This window comes from Rattus norvegicus, chromosome 9 (assembly GCF_021556685.1).
Source record: "Rattus norvegicus strain SHRSP/BbbUtx chromosome 9, alternate assembly SHRSP_T2T, whole genome shotgun sequence".
NCBI classification, from domain to species: Eukaryota; Metazoa; Chordata; class Mammalia; order Rodentia; family Muridae; genus Rattus; species Rattus norvegicus.
This window is the reverse complement of record NC_141542.1, coordinates 12,765,551-12,787,218: the sequence shown is the minus strand read 5'-3', so window position 1 is coordinate 12,787,218 and position 21,668 is coordinate 12,765,551. Positions and strand designations below refer to the sequence as shown.

The 21,668-nt window shown below is 40.6% G+C and overlaps 1 pseudogene across 1 annotated transcript; it reads right to left on the bottom strand.

Moving 5' to 3' along the window:
- Positions 1-252: 252 nt before the first annotated feature.
- LOC148003319 (sulfotransferase 1C2A-like) lies at positions 253-21,422 on the bottom strand (annotated as a pseudogene). Its single transcript, XR_015628975.1, has 7 exons — positions 21,273-21,422; positions 20,796-20,921; positions 16,199-16,296; positions 3,511-3,636; positions 2,877-2,971; positions 2,563-2,743; positions 253-950 (listed from the first exon to the last, which is right to left on the bottom strand). The product of XR_015628975.1 is annotated as a sulfotransferase 1C2A-like (transcript).
- Between the last annotated feature and the right edge of the window lie 246 nt (positions 21,423-21,668).

Here is a 21,668-nt window from a genome sequence, read left to right as displayed (position 1 = left end):
CTGTCTTCTGAGCCATCATTCAGTCATGCAACATGCTGTGTTCTCCATATTGCCTGGTTACTGGGAGTAAAAGGATGCCCAAGACATGGAGCGAGTGGGAGGTGGAAGGAAGTATGCTGGCAAGCAAATGCAGATAGACTCTGCTAAAGTGGGCAAAAGTACAAGCTGTTCCTCAGAAGAGATGACAGGAGATCAAAATGCAAATTGGCGGCAAGTTGAACACAAAGCTTCCATTCTGCTTTTATCAAGACACAATTTGTGCTTTCCAAAGGTCACCCTCATGCCTTTCTTCTGTTTCTTTTATGACTCAGAACTAGGATTCCGTTTATTAAGATTTGGATTTCTGACATCTCCTTGAAGTCCTTCCCTCAATTTCCTCCTACCAGGTAGAAAATGTTCCAGTGAGCATGTTGCAACAAGTTGTCCACAAACTGAGTCTTCCCACTGTAACCAGGAAAAATACTGATTGAGCAGAAAGACATTAGGAATTTCTGTACATTCATTTAGATGATTTCTAATATTTGTGTTTTTGTGCATAAGATAGTTATTTAGAGTTAGAATATAGGCTATACCTCCTAGAAAGATGTCATCATAAAATTTATACTATTCAAGTTTGTTTATTTATTAGCTTATTAAGCCATCTTACTGATTTGTACTGAATAGTGGAGAAAGTATACACTGGACATAATATGATTTTGTGAATTGTAATGTGATGTCAGTAATAACAGAGTCGGTGTCACAGTCCTTGGCATTTACAGTTTGCTTTCTGATCTTCCTTTGGCTGGATTGAGGCTTGCAGACAGACTCCTGTCCTTGATGTCTATCTTCTCATCTTGATCAGAGTTCCATGCAGAAGTTTAGAGAGGTTCCATCCATCTTTTGCTCATAGATTTCATCAAACCTCTCATTCTGGGCCACAGTAAAGTGGTTTTTCCAATCACCCACAATTCCTAAAGGACAAAGGCCAGACAAAAGCATCAGTGTGTGGTTGACAGACTGTATCCCTGACTGGAGTGTGCAGTACCCACATTGGTGCTGTCCTGACAGGAGCTCAATTCCTCACCACTTTACCTCTCCTGAATGAGAAGGGGGTTTAGTTGTCTTTGTGCTGGGGCGCTGGCATCTAAATAAAATCAATCAATTCAATGTGACCCAGAATCTTGGCTCTACTGTGCTACACACACATATTAGGTAGTAACAATTATGAAAATGAAGGAATGGTAGACATATAGCCATACAAGGAGATCTTAAGATGTTATACTGGCCAGAGATCTGGGGCATAAGAAAATACATATTGTGACACTCCAAGTATATGCCACCTAAGAACAAACAAAACCAACTTACAGTGAGAAATGGGAATATTTTCTTCTGAAGGAAAGATTGCCTGCAAAGGATATGGCAGGATATCAACCAAGCTGATGGAATTCTTTTTACTTTGATCACTTAGTTTTATTTGTTTGTAAGAATGTATTGAACTGCATCGTTTATTTCTATGAATTGTTTTTAGTAAATTATGTTATTGGAACGAGATTCTATTTTTATTATTTTAAATAATTTTAGAGAGATAATCACTGTAACACTTGTGATTCTTAAAGAAAATTGTCCAACTTGATGAACAAGAAATGTTCATTGTAGCATTAATCATAAAAATATGGACACAATATCTATAATAAGAGAAATACTTGGAAGAATAACAGGATATCCATGAGTCCTGTATAGATAGTCATGCGTAGAGATCAGTATTTCTTTTCCTGGAGGGATAGCTCATATTCTGGTAAGCAAAAGTATGTAAGGTAATCACGGTTTGTGTTAGTGAACAGGTTTCTGTCATGGTATTCTTAGTTGTGTTTTTATGGCCAAAGCAAGCAAGCAAAGAAGCAAACACAAGTGAGTGCAGAGAAGAGTGGACATGGATAGACTGGGAAAAAGGGTGCTTCTCAAACCTTACCAAAGTCTAAGAGAGAAAAGAGGGAATACTGCAAGGGCAATGGATTAACTCATGTGCTGAAAGTAAAAGAAAAAAAGTTCTGCAGCTGTTTATAAAACCTAGTCCTGGTTGCATAGCAGTGGAAAAAAGTGCAGATGTTAATGAGACAGTGGGATGGGTTTCATTCTGTATCTACCTTTTTGGAAAGTGGGTTTACTGAGGATCTGTGTGAAATCATCAAACTGTTGAGTTTTAGAAAGTTATTGAGTATACTAACTTTAAAAAATAACATTCCCCACTTAAAAGTGAATCACCAGGGATAATCAGATTTTTTTCTTTCAAAATCTAGGAAGCATTAAGGGCCTGGGTCTCAGTAATACATGCTGAAAGTCCTGAAAGTGTCATGAGTCATGATTTGGAGACAGAATCAAACTAGATGTCAGCTCTGATGAGTCTAACCGCAGGCAGGGATCCCAAGGAGGTGTGCACCAAGGGGAGTCTGTCTTAGTTATCTGTAAGACTTGCTTTGTAGAGCTTCTTGTACACTAGGAACAAATCTCTAGCTTTCTTAGAATCACAATATGTGGATTGGAGAGGGACTGCCTCAGAATTAGAGATAAATAAGCCCCACAGACCTTTTCTCATGAAAGGGGAAATGGACTGGTCCATGATAGTCTTGGGGATTGTGGAAAAATTTGTCAAAGGATTGTCTTTCATTTTCTCAAACGATGTCTCCAGGACTATTTTATTCACGACCTCTTCATCCAAATTCTTGCCCATGAACTGCATTACCTTCTGGATTTCACGCTTTGGGTCCTGTGAGTGAGGGTAGCATTAGTTGGACTGGAAAAGAGTTTTCACACTATCACATTTATCCAGACATCCCTGTCAGAACCACATTCCTAAAGCAGCTTCCCTGTCCCTGATGCTGAAGAAGTAATTTACTTACCCTCTTCATGTCTTCATAGAAGAGGAAGAGAATCTGGTATCTGTCTCGAATTTCCCACCATCCTTTCACATGGTCAAACCAAGATCCCCAACTTACTGTGAAAAACAAGAATTGTTTTCATGGACACAAATATTCCAAGTCAGGAAAGTTTGACTTTCCTTTTTTCTTTTACTTTCTCTCTCTCTTTCTCTCTCTCTCTTTCTTTCTTTCTTTCTTTCTTTGTCTCTGTCTCTGTCTCTGTCTCTGTCTCTCTCTCTCTCTCTTTCTTTCTTTCTTTCTTTCTTTTTTTCTTTTTTCTGGCTTCAGGTACATCAGAGAAGGAAAAATTCTGTATTAGATATTTCCCAGCATCACTGAGCTGCTCGATTCTGAGGTCACGTAGTTTCTGTCAGTATTGGGGGCTTTTCTTTAATATGAGAATTAAAGTGGCTTCATATTGATTATGCACAATCACTTGCACCCTGATATTATGACAGGGTCACACAGGCTGAGGAAAGTCTATAGGTCAGGAATCCCCGAATAGAGGCCAGGATAGGAGGCACAGGAAACTCTGGGGGATCAACTGTCAGGGGTTGTTCTCTCAGCTCAGCCTAATCGGGGTAAAACCACAGAGGGACAATGCATTTTTATTTACCTTTTCCATTGATGAAGGTTTCAAAATACTCATTCCAGGTGCCTGGATTGGGGAGCACCTGGCACATTCTGTAGAAGTGTTGGTAGGAAACCATGCATCTTTGGCGTTTCGAGCCACATAAAGGTACTTTGGAGAAGAAGAGAGGTGAGTTAAAGGAACACAAATATTGGAACTCCCTAGTTGTCCCTCTGGGTGAGTCCTTTTGGGGAATGCTCAGCTCTCCTGCCCTGGCACTGAGGCTCAGCCTAGAGCAATGTCACCAATTATGATACTCCCAGCCCAGCCCTAACTCATTAAAATTTATCTCAATTCTTGATTTCCCTTTTGTTATCAGGGGCAAACTCTTCCTCTACATACTCTGAATCAACTACAGAGCCACTGAGCCTTCCAGAAACCTCAGCCTGATTTCTGAGAAAGCAATTGCTCCACCTGCTGTTTTGACGTGGAGCAGCACCGTGGATCCTACTTGATATGAGCACACACTTTCTTCCATGATGATCACTTTAAAATCTGTGTGTTTCTACACAGAATAAGCAAACACTAGGTGCATTTCAATAAGGACCCTGTTGGGAGACTTTGTTATCTTGCCCTTGTATTCTCCAAGTCAAAATGCTGCTGTGCACCAATGGAAAGAATTTTCTAAAGTGTCAGATTATTTATTTATTTTTTAATTTAATTCTTGCACTTTGTACTCAGGCTGTCTTTCACCTCAGTATTGACTGACATTTTAGGAGTTTCATCTTTCCTTTTCAGGGATGTGCTTTCCAGCCACATGGCATAACTCTCACCTTTCCTCAGCCCTCATTCATCCCTTTCCATGTCCATACATTTCTCTATTCAGATGCACACAGTCTGAGGGTTAGGCTCGTTCTGGTTTTTAATTTTCTGTGTTGTATATATAAATCGTTAAATATGTATATATAATATATAATGTATATAATATATAATGATATATACATATATGTGTAAGCAATTATAAAACACCATTGCTTTATTTGATGATTCAACCTAAAGTCACATATACTTTCTTTATGTGATATTTGATACAATGATTTATTTGGTACAGCATTAACATTTTCTTTTTTTGTCATTTTTTTTGTTTGTTTTTTTATTTATTTGTTTTTTTAACTTGAGTATTTATTTACATTTGGAGTGTTATTCCCTTTCCCGGTTTACGGGCCAACGTCCCCCTAATCCCTCCCCCTCCCCTTCTTTATGGGTGTTCCCCTCCGCATCCTCCCACCATTGCCGCCCTCCCTCCAGTAATCACGTTCACTGGGCGTTCAGTCTTAGCAGGATCCAGGGCTTCCCCTTACACTGATGATCTTACTAGGGTATTCAATGCTATCTATGAGGTCAGAGTCCAGGGTCAGTCCATGTATAGTCTTTAGGTAGTGGCTTAGTCCCTGGAAGCTCTGGTTGCTTGGCATTGTTGTTCATATGGTGTATCGATACCCTTCAAGCTTTCCAGTTCTTTCTCTGATTTCTTCAATGAAGGTCCTATTCTCAGTTCAGTGGTTTGCTGCTGGCATTCGCCTCTGTATTGCTGTATTCTGGCTGTGTTTCTCAGAGGAGATCTACATCCAGCTCCTGTCTGCCTGCACTTCTTTGCTTCATCCATCTTGTCTAATTGGGTGGCTGTATATGTATGGGCCACATGTGTGGCAGGCTCTGAATGGGTGTTCCTCTGTTTCTGTTTTAATCTTTGCTTCTCTATTCCCTGCCAAGGATATTCTTGTTCCCCTTTCAAAGAAGGAGTGAAAATTTCACATTTTGATCACTCGTATAGAGTTTCAAGTGTTCTAGGCATCTAGGGTAATTCAAGCATTTGGGCTAATAGACACTTATCAATGAGTGCATACCATGTGTATTTTTCTGTAATTGGGTTACCTCACTCAGGATGATATTTTCCAGTTCCAACCATTTGCCTACGAATTTCATAAAGTCATTGTTTTTGATAGCTGAGTAATATTCCATTGTGTAGATGTACCACATTTTCTGTATCCATTCCTCTGTTGAAGGGCATCTGGGTTCTTTGCAGCTTCTGGCTATTATAAATAAGGCTGCTATGAACATAGTGGAGCACGTGTCTTTTTTATCTGTTGCGGCATCTTTTGGGTATATGCCCAAGAGAGGTATAGCTGGATCCTCAGGCAGTTCAATGTCCAATTTTCTGAGGAACCTCCATACTGATTTCCAGAATGGTTGTACCAGTCTGCAATCCCACCAACAATGGAGGAGTGTTCCTCTTTCTCCACATCCTCGCCAGCATTTGCTGTCACCTGAGTTTTTGATCTTAGCCTTTCTCACTGGTGTGAGGTGAAATCTCAGGGTTGTTTTGATTTCCATTTCCCTTATAACTAAAGATGTTGAACATTTCTTTAGGTGTTTCTCAGCCATTCAGCGTTCCTCAGCTGTGAATTCTTTGTTTAGCTCTGAACCCTATTTTTTAATAGGGTTATTTGTCTCCCTGCGGTCTAACTTCTTGAGTTCTTTGTATATTTTGGATATAAGGCCTCTATCTGTTGTAGGATTGGTAAAGATCTTTTCCCAATCTGTTGGTTGCCGTTTTGTCCTAACCACAGTGTCCTTTGCCTTACAGAGCTTTGCAGTTTTATGAGATCCCAGTTGTCGATTCTTGATCTTAGAGCGTAAGCCACTGGTGTTTTGTTCAGGAAATTTTTTCCAGTGCCCATGTGTTCCAGATGCTTCCCTAGTTTTTCTTCTATTAGTTTGAGTGTATCTGGTTTGATGTGGAGGTCCTTGATCCACTTGGACTTAAGCTTTGTACAGGGTGATAAGCATGGATTGATCTGCATTCTTCTCCATGTTGACCTCCAGTTGAACCAGCACCATTTGCGGAAAATGCTATCTTTTTTCCATTGGCTGCTTTTGGCTCCTTTATCAAAAATCAAGTGCCCATAGGTGTGTGGGTTCATTTCTGGGTCTTCAATTCTGTTCCATTGGTCTATCTGTTTGTCTCTGTACCAATACCATGCAGTTTTTATCACTATTGCTCTGTAATACTGCTTGAGTTCAGGGATAGTGATTCCCCCTGAAGTCCTTTTATTGTTGAGGATAGTTTTAGCTATCCTGGGTTTTTTCTTATTCCAGAAGAATTTGCAAATTGTTCTGTCTAACTCTTTGAAGAAATGGATTGGTATTTTGATGGGGATTGCATTGAATCTGTAGATCGCTTTTGGTAAAATGGCCATTTTTACTATATTAGTCCTGCCAATCCATGAGCATGGGAGACCTTTCCATCTTCTGAGGTCTTCTTCAATTTCTTTCTTCAGAGTCTTGAAGTTCTTATTGTACAGATATTTTACTTGCTTGGTTAAAGTCACACTGAGGTACTTTATATTATTTGGGTCTATTATGAAGGGTGTCGTTTCCCTAATTTCTTTCTCGGCTTGTTTCTCTTTTGTGTAGAGGAAGGCTACTGATTTATTTCAGTTAATTTTATACCCAGCCACTATGCTGAAGTTGTCTATCAGCTTCAGTAGTTCTCTGGTGGAACTTTTGGGATCACTTAAATATACTATCATATCATCTGCAAATAGTGATATTTTGACTTCTTCTTTTCTGATCTCTATCCCCTTGACCTCCTTTTGTTTTCTGATAGCTCTGATATTTTGACTTCTAATTTTCCGATCTGTATCCCCTTGACCTCCTTTTGTTTTCTGATAGCTCTGGCTAGAACTTCAAGTACTATATTGAATAAGTAGGGAGAGAGTGGGCAACCTTGTCTAGTCCCTGATTTTAGTGGGACTGCTTCAAGTTTCTCTCCATTTAGTTTAATGTTAGCAACTGGTTTGCTGTATATGGCTTTTACTATGTTTAGGTATGGGCCTTGAATTCCTATTCTTTCCAGGACTTTTATCATGAAAGGGTGTGGAATTTTGTCAAATGCTTTCTCAGCATCTAATGAAATGATCATGTGCTTTTGTTCTTTCAGTTTGTTTATATAATGGCTCACGTTGAAAAAATCATGGTGGTTGCAAGTTCCACCAGAGAACTACTGAAGCTGATAGACAACTTCAGCATAGTGGCTGGGTATAAAATTAACTGAAATAAATCAGTTTTCTGTATATTAAACCATCCCTGCATGCCTAGGATGAAGCCAACTTGATCATGATGGGTGATTGTTTTGATGTGCTATTGGATTCGGTTTGCCAGAATTTTATTGAGTATTTTTACGTCGATATTCATAAGGGAAATTGGTCTGAAGTTCTCTTTCTTTGTTGGGTCTTTGTGTGGTTTAGGTATAAGAGTAATTGTGGCTTCATAGAAGGAATTTGGTAGTGCTCCATCTGTTTCAATTTTGTGGAATAGTTTGGATAATAATGGTACGGGGTCTTCTATGAAGGTCTGATAGAATTCTGCACTAAACTCGTCTGGATCTGGGCTCTTTTTGGTTGGGAGACCTTTAATGACTGCTTCTATTTCCTTAGGAGTTATGGGGTTGTTTAACTGGTTTATCTGTTCCTGATTTAACTTCGGTACGTGGTATCTGTCTAGGAAATTGTCCATATCCTGCAGATTTTCAAGTTTTGTTGAATATAAGCTTTTATAGTAAGATCTGATGATTTTTTGAATTTCCTCTGAATCTGTAGTTATGTCTCCCTTTTCATTTCTGATTTTGTTAATTTGGGCACACTCTCTGTGTCCTCTCATTAGTCTGGCTAATGGTTTATCAATCTTGTTGATTTTCTCAAAGAACCAACTTTCGGTACTGTTGATTCTTTCTATGGTCCTTTTTGTTTCTACTTGGTTGATTTCAGCTCTGAGTTTGATTATTTCCTGCTTTCTACACCTCCTGGGTGTATTTGCTTCTTTGTGTTCTAGAGCTTTTAGGTGTGATGTCAAGCTGGTGACATATGCTCTTTCCTGTTTCTTTCTGCAGGCACTCAGAGGTATGAGTTTTCCTCTTAGCACAGCTTTCATTTTGTCCCATAAGTTTGGGTATGTTGTACCTTCATTTGCATTAAATTCTAAGAAGTCTTTAATATCTTTCTTTACTTCTTCCTTGACCAGGTTATCGTTGAGTAGAGCATTGTTCAACTTCCACGTATATGTGGGCGTTCTTCCCTTTTTGTTATTGAAGACCAGCTTTAGGCCGTGATGGTCTGATAGCTCGCATGGGATGATTTCTATCTTTCTGTACCTGTTGAGGCCCGTTTTTTGACCAATTATATGGTCAATTTTGGAGAAAGTACCATGAGGAGCTGAGAAGAAGGTATATACTTTTCCTTTAGGATAGAATGTTCTATAAATATCTGTTAAGTCCATTTGGTTCGTGACTTCTCTTAGTCTGTCTTCGTCTCTGTTTAATTTCTGTTTCCATGATCTGTCCATTGATGGGAGTGGGGTGTTGAAATCTCCTACTATTATTGTGTGAGGTGCAATGTGTGTTTTGAGCTTTAGTAAGGTTTCTTTTACGTATGTAGGTGCCCTTGTATTTGGGGCATAGATATTTAGGATTGAGAGTTCATCTTGGTGGATTTTTCCTTTGATGAACATGAAGTGTCCTTCCTTATCTTTTTTGATGACTTTTAGTTGAAAATTGATTTTATTTGATATTAGAATGGCTACTCCAGCGTGCTTCTTCTGACCATTTGCTCAGCAAGTTGTTTTCCAGCCTTTCACTCTGAGGTAGTGTCTGTCTGTCTCTGAGGTGTGTTTCTTGTAGGCAGCAGAATGCAGGGTCCTTGTTGCGTATCCAGTTTGTTAATCTATGTCTTTTTATTGGGGAGATGAGTCCATTGATGTTGAGAGATATTAAGGAATAGTGATTATTGCTTCCTGTTATATTCATTTTTGGATATGAGGTTATGTTTGTGTGCTTTTTCTTCTCTTTGTTTCATTGCCAAGGCGATTAGTTTCTTGCTTCTTCTAGGGTGTAGCTTGCCTCCTTATGTTGGGTTTTACCATTAATTATCATTTTTAGTGCTGGATTTGTAGAAAGATATTGTTTAAATTTGGTTTTGTCATGGAATATCTTGGTTTCTCCATCTATGTTTTGCTGGATACAGTAACCTGGGCTGCCATTTGTGTTCTCTTAGGGTCTGTATGACATCTGTCCAGGATCTTCAGGCTTTCATAGTTTCTGGAGAAAAGTCTGGTATGATTCTGATAGGTCTGCCTTTATATGTTACTTGACCTTTTTCCCTTACTGCTTTTAATATTCTTTCTTTATTTTGTGCGTTTGGTGTTTTGACTATTATGTGACGGGAGGAGTTTCTTTTCTGGTCCAATGTATTTGGAGTTCTGTAGGCTTCTTGTATGCTTATGGGTATCTCCTTCTTTAGGTTAGGGAAGTTTTCTTCTATGATTTTGTTGTAGATATTTACTGGTCCTTTAAGTTGGGAGTCTTCACTCTCTTCTACAACTATTATCCTTAGGTTTGATCTTCTCATTGAGTCCTGGATTTCCTCTTTGTTTTGGACCAGTAGCTTTTTCTGCTTTACATTATCTTTGACAGTTGAGTCAATGATTTCTATGGAATCTTCTGCTCCTGAGATTCTCTCTTCCATCTCTTGTATTCTGTTGGTGAAGCTTGTATCTACAGCTCCTTGTCTCTTCTTTTGGTTTTCTATATCCGGGGTTGTTTACATGTGTTCTTTCTTGATTGCTTCTATTTCCATTTTTAATTCCTTCAACTGTTTGATTGTGTTTTCCTGGAATTCTTTCAGGGATTTTTGTGAATCCTCTCTGTAGGCTTCTACTTGTTTCTTTATGTTTTCCTGTGTTTCTCTAAGGGAGTTCTTCACATCTTTCTTGAAGTCCTCCAGCATCATGATCAAATATGATTTTGAAACTAGATCTTGCTTTTCTGGCGTGTTTGGATATTCAGTGTTTGCTTTGGTGGAAGAATTGGGCTCTGATGATGCCATGTAGTCTTGGTTTCTGTTCCTTGGGTTCGTGCGCTTGCCTCTCACCATCAGATTATCTCTGGTGTTACTTTGTTCTGCTATTTCTGACAGTGGCTAGACTGTTCTATAATACTGTGTTTCAGGGGTATTGTAGACCTGTTTTCCTGTTTTCTTTCAGTCAGTTATGGGAACAGAGTGTTCTACTTTCGGGCGTGTAGTTTTTCCTATCTACAGGTCTTTAGCTGTTCCTGTGGGCCTGTGTCCTGAGTTCACTAGGGAGGTCGCTTGGAGTAGGAAGGTTGGTCTTACCTGTGGTGCTGAGGCTCAAGTTTGCTTGTGGGGTGCTGCCTACGAGCTCTCCGTGGGGGTAGCAACTAGGAAGTTCTGTGCTGCCCTTTCCAGGAGCTTCCGTGCACCAGGGTTCCAGATGGCGTTTGGTGTTTTCCTCTGGAATCAGTAATGTGTGCAGAGTGCAGTCTCTTCTGGTTTCCCAGGCTTGTCTGCCTCTCTGAAAGTTTAGCTCTCCCTCCCACAGGATTTGGGTGTAGAGAACTGTTTATCTGGTCGGTCCCTTCAGGTTCTGGGGGTGTCTCAGACGCTCTTGACCCGCTGCTGCTGTGCCCTTATCCAAGGGAACCCAGAGGTCATATACAGTTTCCTCTTGGGCCAGGGATGTGGGCAGGGTTGGGCAATGTTGGTGGTCTCTTCTGCTCTGCAGTCTCAGGAGTGCCTACCTGTCCAGGCGGTGAAGTCTCTCTCCCACGGGGTTTGGGAGCAGCCGCATTAACATTTTCTTATTTTTGCATATAACAGGTTTGTCAGAAGTTTTTAGGAGCCAACTTGAACTGTTCTTTAGCAGACACCCTCATGAAGGTCTCTTTCCTTATGTATGTTGTATGTATGTATGTATGTATGTATGTATGTATGTATGTTGTAATGTATGATCATGATCACAGTAGTAATCTGGGGATCTGAGCTGAGATGACTCTTCAGATAAGATCATGTGTATTTCTGTTAGATATACTGGTGTTTCTTGTACTGGGGTCATCTTATGCTGATTTGTAAGAGCTTATAGTCCAGGGTAAGAATAGGGAATTAATCTTTAAAACCTTTGACAGATGACACAAGACTACCCAGAAGTTGCCTACAGTCTTCTTTACCACCTACAATGTATACTATATTGGTAAATTTCCTTCTGTTGTTTGAATTCACTGAGAAGCTGGCTTCAGAAGTTGGGTTACTCCATACGCACTTCAACACCAAATATATTTTTCTAAGTGTACTCCAAGATCCCTTATCTGGGGAGAGACTACTCCATGAACTCTGTGACAAGGAGGGAAGAGAAGAGCAAAATATCCCAAGTAAAAACCAGTTACTGAGAACATCTGGAAGGTGAACTCTTTTGTAAAGGTGTTACTTTGTTTAGCCCATTGGGAAAGAGATACTAGAAGATCAGCTCTTGGAAACCTTAGCCATAGAGAGAAACCTCAGTGTGAAACTCCAGCTGATGCTTGAATTTCCTCAGTTTCTTGAAAATGGTGTGAGCACAGGATCTCCTGATGTTATCTCTTTCCTACCTGTCCTTTACTTGGAGGAATATTCTGATCAGCCTGGGTATTTTATGAGTAAATTGACTGGCTATCCCAATGGAGATTCATCAGTAGTTTTTGCTAGATGTTTGTGAGTCCTCCCTTTGTAATATTATCTTTCTACTGTGATTTGTTCCTTGACCTGGAAGCCTTGCCCAGGGACACTCTATGCTCTGCCTGAGAATCTCTGTGCTGGGAACAACAAGTGTCAGTTTCAAGAGGGCTTGTCCAGGCAATTTCTGCTTGAGGACCTGATTTGTTGTTTGTTATCTCTCTCTCTCTCTCTCTCTCTCTCTCTCTCTCTCTCTCTCTCTCTCTCTCTCCCTCCCTCCCTCGCTCCCTCCCCACCCCCCCTCTCTCTCTCTCCACCCTTCCATTTGCCTGCTGCTTTCTATTTGTTCATTTTCTTTGGCTTGTTTTATATACTTAATAACCTCACTCATTCAAAACTGAAAATACACCCATTGAAGACGGTTCTCAGTACCACAGAGCTCAACTCCTCCACCTACATATACATGGAAGATGATGACCCATGATTCCTATGCTCTCTCCTCATTCTCTTATCTCCTTGTGTTCATGTTCTGTTTCAATCCCTGTGCAAACATTAAAGCTAATGTTGCTGAATTATCCAGGGGATCAAATACCACTGCACAGGTCCATGATAATTATGCTTTTCTTAATTTTATTTCAGTTATATTTTTTGTAACTTGGGAATTTCCTCAGCTTATTTGATCTCAGATAATATCAAGAGGTATTCCTCAGTGATTTCATGATAGCTGGTCTCAGTAATGCCAGGAATAGAATTGGCATTCCTCACCCACCTTTACAGACAATACAAGTCATTTGATTGTAGGAACTCCACCAATATTTCTGCTATCTATAAATAGTTTAGTCCTTTCAAAACAATCCTTAAAGCTTAAATTATGTGATGGTTTTATTTTTTTTTCCATTTTTTTTTTATTAACTTGAGTATTTCTTATATACATTTCGAGTGTTATTCCCTTTCCCGGTTTCCGGGCAAACATCCCCCTCCCCCCTCCCCTTCCTTATGGGTGTTCCCCTCCCAACCCTCCCACCATTGCCGCCCTCCCCCCATAGACTAGTTCACTGGGGGTTCAGTCTTAGCAGGACCCAGGGCTTCCCCTTCCACTGGTGCTCTTACTAGGATATTCATTGCTACCTATGGGGTCAGAGTCCAGGGTCAGTCCATGTATAGTCTTTAGGTAGTGGCTTAGTCCCTGGAAGCTCTGGTTGCTTGGCATTGTTGTACTTTTGGGGTCTCGAGCCCCTTCAAGCTCTTCCAGTTCTTTCTCTGATTCCTTCAATAGGGGACCTATTCTCAGTTCAGTGGTTTGCTGCTGGCATTCGCCTCTGTATTTGCTGTATTCTGGCTGTGTCTCTCAGGAGCGATCTACATCCGGCTCCTGTCGGTCTGCACTTCTTTGCTTCATCCATCTAGTCCAATTGGGTGGCTGTATATGTATGGGCCAAATGTGGGACAGGCTCTGAATGGGTGTTCCTTCAGTCTCTGTTTTAATCTTTGCCTCTCCCTTCCCTGCCAAGGGTATTCTTTTTCCTCATTTAAAGAAGGAGTGAAGCATTCACATTTTGATCATCCGTCTTGAGTTTCGTTTGTTCTAGGGATCTAGGGTAATTCAAGCATTTGGGCTAATAGCCACTTATCAATGAGTGCATACCATGTATGTCTTTCTGTGATTGGGTTAGTTCACTCAGGATGATATTTTCCAGTTCCAACCATTTGTCTACGAATTTCATAAACTCGTTGTTTTTGATAGCTGAGTAGTATTCTATTGTGTAGATGTACCACATTTTCTGTATCCATTCCTCTGTTGAAGGGCATCTGGGTTCTTTCCATTTTCTGGCTATTATAAATAAGGCTGCGATGAACATAGTGGAGCACGTGTCTCTTTTATATGTTGAGGCATCTTTTGGGTATATGCCCAAGAGAGGTATAGCTGGATCCTCAGGCAGTTCAATGCCCAATTTTCTGAGGAACCTCCAGACTGATTTCCAGAATGGTTTTACCAGTCTGCAATCCCACCAACAATGGAGGAGTGTTCCTCTTTCTCCACAACCTCGCCAGCATCTGCTGTCACCTGAGTTTTTGATCTTAGCCAATCGCACTGGTGTGAGGTGAAATCTCAGGGTTGTTTTGATTTGCATTTCCCTTATGACTAAAGATGTTGAACATTTCTTTAGGTATTTCTCAGCCATTCGGCATTCCTCAGCTGTGAATTCTTTGTTTAGCTCTGAACCCCATTTTTTAATAGGGTTATTTGTTTCCCTGCGGTCTAACTTCTTGAGTTCTTTGTATATTTTGGATATAAGGCCTCTATCTGTTGTAGGGTTGGTAAAGATCTTTTCCCAATCTGTTGGTTGCCGTTTTGTCCTAACCACAGTGTCCTTTGCCTTACAGAAGCTTTGCAGTTTTATGAGATCCCATTTGTCAATTCTTGATCTTAGAGCATAAGCCATTGGTGTTTTGTTCAGGAAATTTTTTCCAGTGCCCATGTGTTCCAGATGCTTCCCTAGTTTTTCTTCTATTAGTTTGAGTGTGTCTGGTTTGATGTGGAGGTCCTTGATCCACTTCGACTTAAGCTTTGTACAGGGTGATAAGCATGGATCGATCTGCATTCTTCTACATGTTGCCCTCCAGTTGAACCAGCACCATTTGCTGAAAACGCTATCTTTTTTCCATTGGATGGTTTTGGCTCCTTTGTCAAAAATCAAGTGACCATAGGTGTGTGGGTTCATTTCTGGGTCTTCAATTCTATTCCATTGGTCTATCTGTCTGTCTCTGTACCAATACCATGCAGTTTTTATCACTATTGCTCTGTAATACTGCTTGAGTTCAGGGATAGTGATTCCCCCTGAAGTCCTTTTATTGTTGAGGATAGCTTTAGCTATCCTGGGTTTTTTGTTATTCCAGATGAATTTGCAAATTGTTCTGTCTAACTCTTTGAAGAATTGGATTGGTATTTTGATGGGGATTGCATTGAATCTGTAGATTGCTTTTGGTAAAATGGCCATTTTTACTATATAAATCCTTAAGTGATCCCAAAAGTTCCACCAGAGAACTACTAAAGCTGATAAACAACTTCAGCAAAGTGGCTGGGTATAAAATTAACTCAAATAAATCAGTTGCCTTCCTCTATACAAAAGAGAAACAAGCCGAGAAAGAAATTAGGGAAACGACACCCTTCATAATAGACCCAAATAATATAAAGTACCTCGGTGTGACTTTAACCAAGCAAGTAAAAGATCTGTACAATAAGAACTTCAAGACACTGAAGAAAGAAATTGAAGAAGACCTCAGAAGATGGAAAGATCTCCCATGCTCATGGATTGGCAGGATTAATATAGTAAAAGTGATGGTTTTATTTACATTGATGCATTGCCTGCTTGTATGATCATGACCCATGTGCAAGCAGTACCCATACAAACCAGAAGAGGGCATCATATCCCCTAGTACTGAAGTTACAGACAGTTGTGAGCTAGTATCTGAACCTTTGTCCTCTGGAAGAACAGTCAATACTCTTAAGCACTGAGCCCATTTCTCTAGTCCCTTTTTATCTTTCTTTCACTATTTCCATTTAAAAAAGAAAAAGATTATTCTTAGAAAAGCCATTGCCTCATCCTTGAATCTCAGCTCCCTTCACTGCACGATTACTGTACCCTTGGCATACTCCTTGGTATACCCATGGTATACTCCTACCATGGTCCAACACTCTCAATGTGTCAGGAACATAATAGACAAGACACTGGGACACATGACATAATCCTAGAAAGAGTGAAAGCAGCCTGGAGGCTTCTGAGGCTCCATCCAAGCCTCCTCTGCAGCTCCACTGGGATTTACCCTTTGAACATCAGTCCTTTGCACTTGATCTGCTCAGTCTTCTTTGTGCTCCACTCCATAAGCCCTCCTATAGCCTACAGTCTATGGTTCCCTTTCCCCACTCCCAGTCTGCTTCACTGAAGAACACATGATCCCCAATACCTCAGTCTGCCCTCGGCCTTCACATCACATTTGAAAGCCTCTGGGGAACCACTCTACTAAATCTAGCATGGTGTTTGACTTTACTGCACAGTATTAGGTCTCAGAGGTTCAGGGTACTGCTAAGGAAGCTATACTCACTCAGGCTGTGAAGGCCTGAGGATCTGGGCTCCCTGCTCCAGTCCCGATAGGAACTGCTACTGTCTTACCTTACAGTTGTTTGTCCAGAAAGACGGTGGCAGTAGCTGAGTGGGAAGATGGGTCCTTAATATCCTTGGAGCTGGCATCGCATTGGCTTTGTCCACACCTGTAACACAATTCAGGAGATGATTGCACAGTCTGCTCAGCACATGAGAACATCCACTTCAGGCTGCCCACTCTCTCCCTACTTATTCAATATAGTTCTTGAGTTCTAGCCAGAGCAATCAGACAACAAAAGGAGATCAAGGGGATACAGATCGGAAAAGAAGAAGTCAAAATATCACTATTTGCAGATGATATGATAGTTTATTTAAGTGATCCCAAAAGTTCCACCAGAGAACTACTAAAGCTGATAAACAACTTCAGCAAAGTGGCTGGGTATAAAATTAACTCAAATAAAGCAGTAGCCTTCCTCTACACAAAAGAGAACAAGCCGAGAAAGAAATTAGGGAAACGACACCCTTCATAATAGACCCAAATAATATAAAGTACCTCGGTGTGACTTTAACCAAGCAGGTAAAAGATTTGTACAATAAGAACTTCAAGACACTGAAGAAAGAAACTGAAGAAGACCTCAGAAGATGGAAAGATCTCCCATGCTCATGGATTGGCAGGATTAATATTGTAAAAATGGCCATTTTACCAAAAGTGATCTACAGATTCAGTGCAATCCCCATCAAAATACCAATCCAATTCTTCAGAGAGTTAGACAGAACAACATGCAAATTCATCTGGGATAACAAAAAACCCAAGATAGCTAAAACTATCCTCAACAATAAAAGGACTTCAGGGGGAATCACTGTCCCTGAACTCAAGCAGTATTACAGAACAATAGTGATAAAAACTGCATGGTATTGGTACAGAGACAGACAGATAGAACAATGGAACAGAATTGAAGACCCAGAAATGAACCCACACACCTATGGGCACTTGATTTTTGACAAAGGAGCCAAAACCATCAAATGGAAAAAAGACAGCATTTTCAGCAAATGGTGCTGGTTCAACTAGAGGTCAACATGTAGAAGAATGCAGATCGATACATGCTTATCACCCTGTACAAAGCTTAAGTCCAAGTGGATCAAGGACCTCCACATCAAACCAGACACACTCAAACTAATAGAAGAAAAACTAGGGAAGCATCTGGAACACATGGGCACTGGAAAAAATTTCCTTAACAAAACACCAATGGCTTACGCTCTAAGATCAAGAATCGACAAACGGGATCTCAAAAAACTGCAAAGCTTCTCTAAGGCAAAGGACACTGTGGTTAGGACAAAACGGCAACCAACAGATTGGGAAAAGATCTTTACCAATCCTACAACAGATAGAGGCCTTATATCCAAAATATACAAAGAACTCAAGAAGTTAGACCTCAGGGAAACAAATAACCCTATTAAAAAATGGGATTCAGAGCTAATCAAAGAATTCACAGCTGAGGAATGCCGAATGGCTGAGAAACACCTAAAGAAATGTTCAACATCTTTAGTCATAAGGGAAATGCAAATCAAAACAACCCTGAGATTTCACCTCACACCAGTGAGAATGGCTAAGATCAAAAACTCAGGTGACAGCAAATGCTGGCGAGGATGTGGAGAAAGAGGAACACTCCTCCATTGTTGGTGGGATTGCATACTGGTACAACCATTCTGGAAATCAGTCTGGAGGTTCCTCAGAAAATTGGACATTGAACTGCCTGAGGATCCAGCTATACCTCTCTTGGGCATATACCCAAAAGATGCCGCCCCAACATATAAAAAAGACACGTGCTCCACTATGTTCATTGCAGCCTTATTTATAATAGTCAGAAGCTGGAAAGAACCCAGATGCCCTTCAACAGAGGAATGGATACAGAAAATGTGGTACATCTACACAATAGAATATTATTCAGCTATCAAACACAACGACTTTATGAAATTCATAGGCAAATGGTTGGAACTGGAAAATATCATCCTGAGTGAGCTAACCCAATCACAGAAAGACATACATGGTATGCACTCATTGATAAGTGGCTATTAGCCCAAATGTTTGAATTACCCTAGATGCCTAGAACAAATGAAACTCAAGACGGATGATCAAAATGTGAATGCTTCACTCCTTCTTTAAAAGGGGACCAACAATACCCTTGGCAGGGAAGAGAGAGCAAAGATTAAAACAGAGACTGAAGGAACACCCATTCAGAGCCTGCCCCACATGTGGCCCATACATATACAGCCACCCAATTAGACAAGATGGATGAAGCACAGAAGTGCAGGCTGACAGGAGCCGGATGTAGATCGCTCCTGAGAGACACAGCCAGAAAAAAAAAAAGAAAATTTAGATGCCCAAACTACCAGACCCAAGGAGAATAGAAAGCCACTAATGACAACACATCCCACACCTGTGTAGCATGTTCAACTTCAATAGATGTGTCCCACACACATCACTGGAGTTCTACATTCCTACACTGGGATTATTCCTCCTCCTCCTCCTCCTCCTCCTCCTCCTCCTCCTCCTCCTCCTCCTCCTCCTCCTTTTGCTTCTGTATAGGAATTAGTCAGCCTGAGTTCATGAAACCCCCCAATTTCTCTGAGACCTATAAGAATGGACTTCCCACATTTTACCATGTTGCTTGGATTCTCATCAGTGCTCTTTCATGCTGCTGTCTATCTGTATGACCATGGGGTTAACAATTCTCCTAACAAGACTTACATCTCTAAGGAAACTCCTCTTAGTGTCCCTCTCAACACCCAAACCTGAAGTCTCTTATTGGAACCTCAAGGAATTCACTCTATCATTTTGAGGATAATGACCTGGAAGCCAAGAATAACCAAATTTGTTCTTTTGAGCCAGAGCTGATCAGAAACAGTGAGCAGACTCTTTTCACCTCCCTTCCTGTCATATCAAAAACATGTCTCTGGTTCTGTGCAGTGATGTTTCTTCTATTACATCCTTTCTGATACATGGTTTGTGATGTTTGCACTTCTATTTACAACTCTTGTAGGGACTTTCTCTGTGAATCTTTGAGACAAACTGGAGTAAGATGAAATAAAGATATTGCAGACTGTCCCTAAGGTCTTTCCTTTAATCTAGCAATCAGGCTCTTCAAATAATGGCAGTGGAGAGGTTAGAGAATTAGTCCTGCATTGCTTCAAAGATTGCATGAAATCATTCTGTTAGGCGGCACATTTGAATCTGGACTGTGATCCACAGAAAATGGTAAAGATTCTCTTATATGAATAATCTGAAAACCTGTCAAACAAGGAACAGAGATACTTTTAAAAAACTAGAATTGTGACTGATAATAAGTGGCATTTAACTATAAACATACAGCGGGAGGGCATGGTGTAAACTTACGTTCCACCTTACTTCTATGATATGAGGTCTGGAAGGTGACAAGGTATAATGCTTACTTTCCATTGTCAACTTGACTGGACTATGAACTGTATCTCTGGGTGTGTATATCCATAATGCGGTTTCCAGAAAGGTTCACCCACAGATTGGCAGCCCAATGGGAAATTAAACTAAATAGAAAAAAGTCGAGCAACACATTAGCATCTGTCTCTGCTTCTAACAATAGACTAATTGTGATGAGCTTCATGACAGATTCATAATATGTCCTGAAATTTGAACATCAAGCTTAAAAGCCCTAAAATGCTGTAAGCAAAGCTTCACAGACAATTCTGGGGAAAATTTGGAAGAGCACAGTGCCAAAAGAGTAGAGAATGGAGGCCCACTCATGAGGTTGCAGAACTGCTCTATGGAGAGATGAGCTGGAGGTTATTATATTATATTTTGGTGAAGAGTCTGGCCACATATTGCTCTTGAAGTAAGAACTTGAGTAAGGTTTATTTCACAACAATGAGGGATTATGTTTAGCAAGGAAATCTCAAGACTAGAAACTATGTATGAAAAGAAAAATGTTCAGTTAACGTCACGGGGAAAATAGCTTTTCAATTGAACAAAGTAATTGCCTCCTCGTGTGTGTGTGTGTGTGTGTGTGTGTGTGTGTGTGTGTGTGTGTGTGCATATGTATGTATGTGCATGTGTATGTGTGTGTATTAATATGCCTGTGTATGTGTGTGCATGTGTGTGTATGTTTGTGTGCATGTATATATGTGTATGTGTGTATGTGTGTGTGCATGCGTGTGTTTGTGTGTGTGTGTGTGTGTGTTTGTGTGTGTGTTTTGAATCATAAGACACTGTCCAGAAACCACTTGGTTATGAAAGGTAAAGTACTGAAAGCAGATGGCTGTGAGCTGCTGATGAGTAGAGTTCTGTTCCTTCCTCTATTCTGCAGTTACACATGACCAGAGCAAAGGTATAATGAGAACATTAGGCAGAATTTTGCCTTCATATGCATCTATCTTCCTTGCTGATTCACATTTGGTAGAAATACAGAAAAAAATGGATCTGGAAGGGGTGGCATATACATTTAACCCAACACTCAGGAGGCAGAAGAGGAGAATCTCAGTGAGTTCAAGGCCAGCCTAATATACAGCATGATGCTGTTCCAAATAGCAACTAGGGGGAGGGAGAGAGACAGGATAGGAAAGAAAAAGAGAAGATGAAGGGACAAGGACAGAGATTAGACAGGAGAGGAACATATATGGAATCATGGTCTCTTACCTGATGGTTGGGGTGGTCGAGCCCACTCAATAAAAGGGTGTCGGTGTTGAATGATGGTCCTCTGGCACTTCTCTACATCCCCATTCTGCTCAATCATGTCGACAATTTCTTGAATCCATGTTGTCCCTGGGAAGACCATAAAGATTGAGTTAGACGATTATTCTTCAAACATACTAATGAACGGGTGTGGATGCAGATGTTGGCTTTACCTTCTGTTCTAACAAGGATCTTGTTAGCTATAGAAGAAATACTTTGGATCTCTGGGAAAGGTAAAAGAGTAGACACAAATCTCACCTCTTCCCAAGAAAAATGAATGGTACAAGAGACTAAGCTTCAAGATCCCAGGGATAAGACATGTGAAGTAGCACCCATTGTGGGACAAAAAGAGCCAGCTTCTCATTGTAGGTAGTTCTAACTTAGGTGAGAAGTTCAGATAGCTCAGAGGATGAGGCTGGGGCTACTACTCTACCAGGTTACCTGATTTAGGGTAAGTACAGATGAGGAGGTCATCTGGCTTCGCCTTGAAGGTCTGAATCTGACTCCAGTTGTCGACAGTTGGAGCCTGCAGTGGATCCCTGCGACCTCTTTCAGTTTTGTCTGTCTGCTCAATTCTGGGGCCAGGGCCATGATGTCTCTGGGAAGAAGGTTTAGTCCCTGTGAGAAAAGATCAGAATGGAATTCTTAAAGTACTGTGATAAAGCATACACAACATGAAAATGACTCTTAAGTATCATAAGTGGATGGCTCAGTGGCATTAATAATATTCCTGCTGTTCTTTGTCTACCATCACCTTGAATCTCCTGAAAACATTTTACTTTTCTAGATGGAAGCTAGGAGCCCACTGCTGCTAAATCTCAGTGCCTGGCTACCACG